This window comes from Nerophis ophidion, linkage group LG04 (genome assembly GCF_033978795.1).
Source record: "Nerophis ophidion isolate RoL-2023_Sa linkage group LG04, RoL_Noph_v1.0, whole genome shotgun sequence".
Taxonomy (NCBI): Eukaryota; Metazoa; Chordata; class Actinopteri; order Syngnathiformes; family Syngnathidae; genus Nerophis; species Nerophis ophidion.
The window spans coordinates 10,261,988-10,268,213 of NC_084614.1; the positions used below are offsets into that span (position 1 = coordinate 10,261,988).

Below are 6,226 nucleotides of genomic sequence, written 5' to 3' on the forward strand. Positions count from 1 at the left end.
ACCTTCTCAAATCCTTTTACCACAGTTTCATGTACCGACCTTCTCGCCTTGCTGTTCGTTTTTTGACCACGCCACGTAAGTTTTGGTTTGTTTTGTGCCACAGTTAGTGTCTTTTGTTCGTTTGTATATAGTCATGCCATTGTGCTGTTTTTTGTTTGAGTATAGTCTAGTTTGTTATCCGCTATTGTGCACGCCCTTTGTTTTCCGGTTCTGAGTTATAGTGTTTAAATAAATCAAATATCATAGATACTTTTGGAGTTTTTTTCTTTTTACTTAAAAGCCTACTGAAATGAGATGTTCTCATTTAAACGGGGATAGCAGGTCCATTCCATGTGTCATACTTGATAATTTCGCCATATTGCCATATTTTTGCTGAAAGGATTTAGTAGAGAACATCGACGATAAAGTTCGCAACTTTTGGTCACAAATAAAAAAGCTTTGCCTGCACCGGAAGTAGCAGACGATGTGCGCGTGACGTCACGGGTTGTAGGGCTCCTCACATCTGAACATTGTTTATAATGTGAGCCTCCTGCAGCAAGAGCAATTCGGACCGAGAAAGTGACAATTTCCCCATTAATTTGAGCGAGGATGAAAGATTCGTGGATAAGGAAAGTTAGAGTGAAGCACCAAAAAAAAATAAAAATGTAATTAGATACATTTACTAGGATAATTCTGGAAGATCCCTTATCTGCTTATTGTTTTAATACTGTTTTAGTGAGATTGTAAAGACATACCTGAAAGTCGGATGGCTGCGGTGAACGCCGGTGTCCCTCAGAGAAGCCGATGGAGGAGCCAAGATCACAGCTGCCTTTTTGAGCTGCGGGAGGAAGTCCCATAATCCACTGAAGTCTCCGGTAAGAGCCGACTTAATATCACAATTTTTCCCATCCAAAAACTTGCTGGTTGACATAGAAAACCTACTCAGTGGCCTAGTGGTTAGAGTGTCCGCCCTGAGATCGGTAGGTCGTGAGTTCAAATCCCGGCCGAGTCCTACCAAAGACTATAAAAATGGGACCCATTACCTCCGTGCTTGGCACTCAGCATTAAGGGTTGGAATTGGGGGTTAAATCACCATAAATGATTCCCGGGCGCGGCTCACTGCTCCCCTCACCTCCCAGGGGGTGATCAAGGGTAATGGGTCAAATGCAGAGAATAATTTCGCCACATCTAGTATGTGTGTGACAATCATTGGTACTTTAACTTTTAACTTCACAACAAACAAAGAAACACAGGCTGTGTCTCGGTTGCTAAAGGCAGCTGCAATCCACCGCTTTCCACCAACATCTTTCTTCTTTGACGTCTCCATTATTAATTGAACAAATTGCAAAAGATTCAGCAACACAGATGTCCAAATTACTGTGTAATTATGCGATGAAAAGAGGCTACTTTTAGCCGTGTGTGGTGCTGAGCTAATATGCTCCCTTTCTATCCGAGACGTCACTCGCACGAGTCATCATTCCGCGACGTTTTCAACAAGAAACTCCGCGGGAAATTTAAAATTGTAATTTAGTAAACTAAAGCGGCCGTATTGGCATGTGTTGCAATGTTAATATTTCATCATTGATATATAATTTTAATTTTCCTGAAGGAACTCTCCTGAAGGAATCAATAAAGTACTATCTATCTATCTATCTATCTATCTATCTAAACCAGGGTTCGGGAACCTTTTTGGCTGAGAAAGCCATACAAGCCAAATATTTTAAAAAGTATTTCCGTGAGAGCCAAATAATTGTCACGCCTGTGGATTATCTTTTATTTTTGTCATGTTGTGTTTTTTTTTTTTTTTTGGACATTCAGTTCTTGCGTTTTGCACTTCCTGGTTTGTTTTGTTTCCATTGTAACCCATTTATTTTCACCTTGCCCTCTAGTCACGTCCTTGTCCTCAGCCCTGACACCTGTTACTAATCATCATAGTCATTATTTAAGCGGTTCTGTTTCTGTCCTCGTCCTGGCAACTTTGAACTTTACCTACCTACCTTGCCTTCTCAAATCCTTTTACCAAAGTTTCATGTACCGAACTTCTTGCCTTGCTGTTCGTTTTTTGACCACGCCACGTAAGTTTTGGTTTGTTTTGTGCCACAGTTAGTGTCTTTTGTTCGTTTGTATATAGTCATGCCATTGTGCTGTTTTTTGTTTGAGTATAGTCTAGTTTGTTATCCGCTATTGTGCACGCCCTTTGTTTTCCGGTTTTGAGTTATAGTGTTTAAATAAATCAAATATGTACTTACATTCACGTCTGGCTCGTGCAAATCATCCTTTGCGTGGAAGAAGCAAAACAAATCCAAGTCCAAGTGTGACAATAATATTTTCTTTAAGACTGAATACAACTAAATGCGTGCATTTTTAAGTAAGACCAAGATTTTTAAAGTATTAAGCTATTAAGCTAACCGATAATAAATAAAATACTTCTTACAATTAATGCGACTTCTTGAACAGGTGCAGTAGAAACCGGATGGATGGATTAAAATGCATGAGAATGTTTTATATTTTGAACGCTATTTTTGACACTGTAATTACCAGCGGAATTATTCATTACTTACCGTGTTAAGCAATGTCAGCTAAGATTGATCTGAGAGCCAGATGAAATTATCAAAAGAGCCACTTCTGGCTCTAGAGCCATAGGTTCCCTACCCGTGATCTAAACTATCAGACTGTGTGGTGGCTAGTAGTGGCTTTCAGTAGGCCTTTTAATTCATATGAGCAGTTCTAACCATTGTTGATTTAGGTTGCACATTAGGAAAAACAAGAAAACGAAGGGAGTAATTGGCGTTCATAAAAACGTTATCATAATGATATTAGGGTTAGTATTTGACAAAGTTGTGACTTTTTGGTCCCATTTTCTTCAAAAAAAAAAATAAACCAAGTATTGTGAGTGTATCTTACCTTTCTGTATTTGTACCTGAAGCAGCAATAACACCCACAAACGCTGGCTTACTCTGATAAAAATGCCATGTTTGTTATAAAAACAGTTTAAAAAAAAAGAAAGAAAAAAGTCTGGCTTCCGCTGGAGAGACATGTGTCTGCTAGCTTTAGGGCTCCCATTTCTCCCAGTGTGGCGAGTCAGATTACTGCTGAGGCATTGAACGATATATCGCCCTCTACTTTGAGGCAGAGGTACTTGCTGCCTCATGGCCTGCCTTTTCCCCATGGCATCAAGCATGCGCCCCCTCTCACGCACACGCTCAATACACTTTGTGTGTAGCAGTGGAGGCACCACCTGTGTCTGCCTCACTTCTGGTCAACTGCGTTATTTTGATCAGGAAACACACAATTTACGCGAGTTTTACCATGAAAATTATTCAAATATACAGTAACCGCACCAAAATCACATAGAAAGCATAGACCAAAAGAGAAATATTAAACTTATTTTATTACTCTGTTTTTTGAACATCTCATAGTTAAAGGCCTACTGAAAGCCACTACTAGCGACCACGCACTCTGATAGTTTATATATCAATGATGAAATATTAACATTGCAACACATGCCAATACGGCTGCTTTAGTTTACTAAATTGCAATTTTAAATTTCCCGCGGAGTTTCTTGTTGAAAACGTCACGGAATGATGATGCGTATGATGACGCGTGTTTGGGACGTCTTAGGTTGTAGCGGACATATTAGCCCAGCACCACACACGACTAAAAGTAGTTTCTCTTTATCGCATAATTACACAGTAATTTGGACATCTGTGTTGCTGAATCTTTTGCAATTTGTTCAATTAATAATGGAGACGTCAAAGAAGAATGCTGTTGGTGGAAAGCGGTGGATTGCAGCTGCCTTTGGCACCGAAACACAGCTGGTGTTTCTTTGTTTGTTGTGAAGCTTTAACACAGAGTGGTCAAGCGAACATGTTTCTCTACATCAACCAGCAAGTTTTTGGATGGGAAAATTGTGATATTAAGTCGGCTCTTACCGGAGACTTCAGTGGATTATACCTCCTCCTACTGCAGCTCAAAAAGGCAGCTGTGATCTTGGCACCTCGGCTTCTCTCAGAGACACTGGCGTTCACCGCAGCCATCCGACTTTCAGGTATGACTTTATAATCTCACTAAAACAATATTAAAACAATAAGCAGCTAAGGGATCTTCCAGAATTATCCAAGTAAATGTGTCTAATTACATCTGAAAGGGTCCCACTGCCGCCGCCTAGAGCCATCGCATTTTATTTTATTTTTATGCTTCACTCTAACTTTCCTCATCCATAAATCTTTCATCCTCGCTCAAATTAATTGGGAAATTGTCGCTTTCTCGGTCCGAATAGCTCCTGGTGCTGGTGGCTATGATTGTAAACAATGTGGGGATGTGAGGAGCTGTCACGCCAAATTTCTTCCCCCCTACAAAAACCTTCTCCCCTATTTACTTCCGGGTTCATGATTAATACAGACCTTTTGTTAACGCTATATTATACAAATAAAACGCTATACTATAAAAATACAGATGTTTTGTTAACACTATATTATAAGAAATTAAAAAAATAAAAAAACTATTTACAAACATAAGCTAAGGGATGACGCATTTACTTCCGGGTTCATGATCAATACAGACGTTTTGTTAACACTATATTATAAAAATATAACGCTATACTATAAAAATACAGATGTGTTGTTAACGCTATATTATAAGAAATTAAAAAAATAAAATTTAAAAAACAATTTACAAACACAACCTATGGAATGACGCATTTACTTCCGGGTTCATGATCAATACAGACGTTTTGTTAACGCTATATTATAAAAATATAACGCTATACTATAAAAATACAGACGTTTTGTTAACGCTATATTAAAAAAATATAACGCTATACTATAAAAATACAGATGTTTTGTTAACGCTATATTATAAAAATATAACGCTATACTATAAAAATACAGACGTTTTGTTAACGCTATATTATAAGAAATTAAAAAAATAAAATTTAAAAAACAATTTACAAACACAAGCTATGGAATGACGCATTTACTTCCGGGTACATGATCAATACAGACGTTTTGTTAACGCTATATTATAAAAATATAACGCTATACTATAAAAATACAGACGTTTTGTTAACGCTATATTATAAGAAATAAAAAAATAAATAAAAAAACAGCATTTACTTCCGGGGTCATGTTTCCTCAAACGTCATCCCATAGCTTGTGTTTGTAAAAAAAAAAAAAAATATTATTATTATTTTTTTTTTTTTATATAATATAGCGTTAACAAAACGTCTGTATTTTTATAGTATAGCGTTATATTTTTGATGGGGGGGAAGAAATTTGGCGTGACAGTTCCCTACATCCCGTGACATCACGCGTACATCTCTGCTACTTCTGGTACAGGCAAGGCTTTTTTATTAGCGACCAAAAGTTGCGAATTTTATCGTTGATGTTCTCTACTAAATCCTTTCAGCAAAAATATGGCAATATCGCGAAATGATCAAGTATGACACAGGCCTTTAAGCCTTTTACCCCTCCTGGTGGCAAGGTGAGGTACTGCCTCACCTTGTCACCCCTGACAGCACGTCACTCGTATTTATATGTATATATATATATATATATATATATATATATATATATATATATATATATATATATATATATATATATATATATATTACTGATACAAAAAATAAATTATCACGAAATTGCTGACGTTGGTATTTATTACTGGGTGGTCCTGGCAGGAAAAGTTGAAATAAAGTTAATTCAAAACGCCAAAGCGTAGAAGGGGCGGGAAGACGTCACGACGTCCAGACGAAAGTTACTCACCACGGCGAGGAGTTACATGTCTCTTCTCGTCGTCGTAACGTGTCGCTTGTCAGCCCGACTGCGGTCACCGTCCCCTGGCAGCGGCGGCGTGCATATGTCAGCAGAGAAACATCCTCCACATCTCCCACATCCTCCACTTCTTTACACGTTACCACTTGGTACTTGGCCGGCATTAAGGACGCGGCATTTCCGGCACAGCCTTTCACAATAAAGCCGAATCCGAACCGGGAGTGTGTCGTAGTAACCAAGCAATTCAAAACACAATCAAAGAAAGTATCGTCGATTTAAATTATTTTTGCTACGTTTATTTAATTATTTACATAACTAAACATTGTGTAAACGGCAGCAAACTACCATAACATTTAAAACTACACTTCCGGGTGCATGATTTCCGGTATAGTTGGCATGTTATCGACGAGTTAGCTTAAGCAAAATAACAGAAGTATAAATTATTTATTATTCACATATATATATATATATAT

General features: G+C 37.8%; 1 protein-coding gene across 2 annotated transcripts in view; it reads right to left on the bottom strand.

Annotated features, from left to right (window-relative positions):
* The window catches only part of poc1bl (POC1 centriolar protein homolog B (Chlamydomonas), like), a 63,901-nt gene extending 57,991 nt beyond the window's left edge, over positions 1-5,910 (bottom strand). For both annotated transcript variants that reach the window (XM_061897004.1, XM_061897002.1), the window contains exon 1: positions 5,745-5,910. The gene's annotated coding sequence lies outside the window, so the exon portion shown is untranslated. The remainder of the gene's footprint in view (positions 1-5,744) is intronic.
* Between the last annotated feature and the right edge of the window lie 316 nt (positions 5,911-6,226).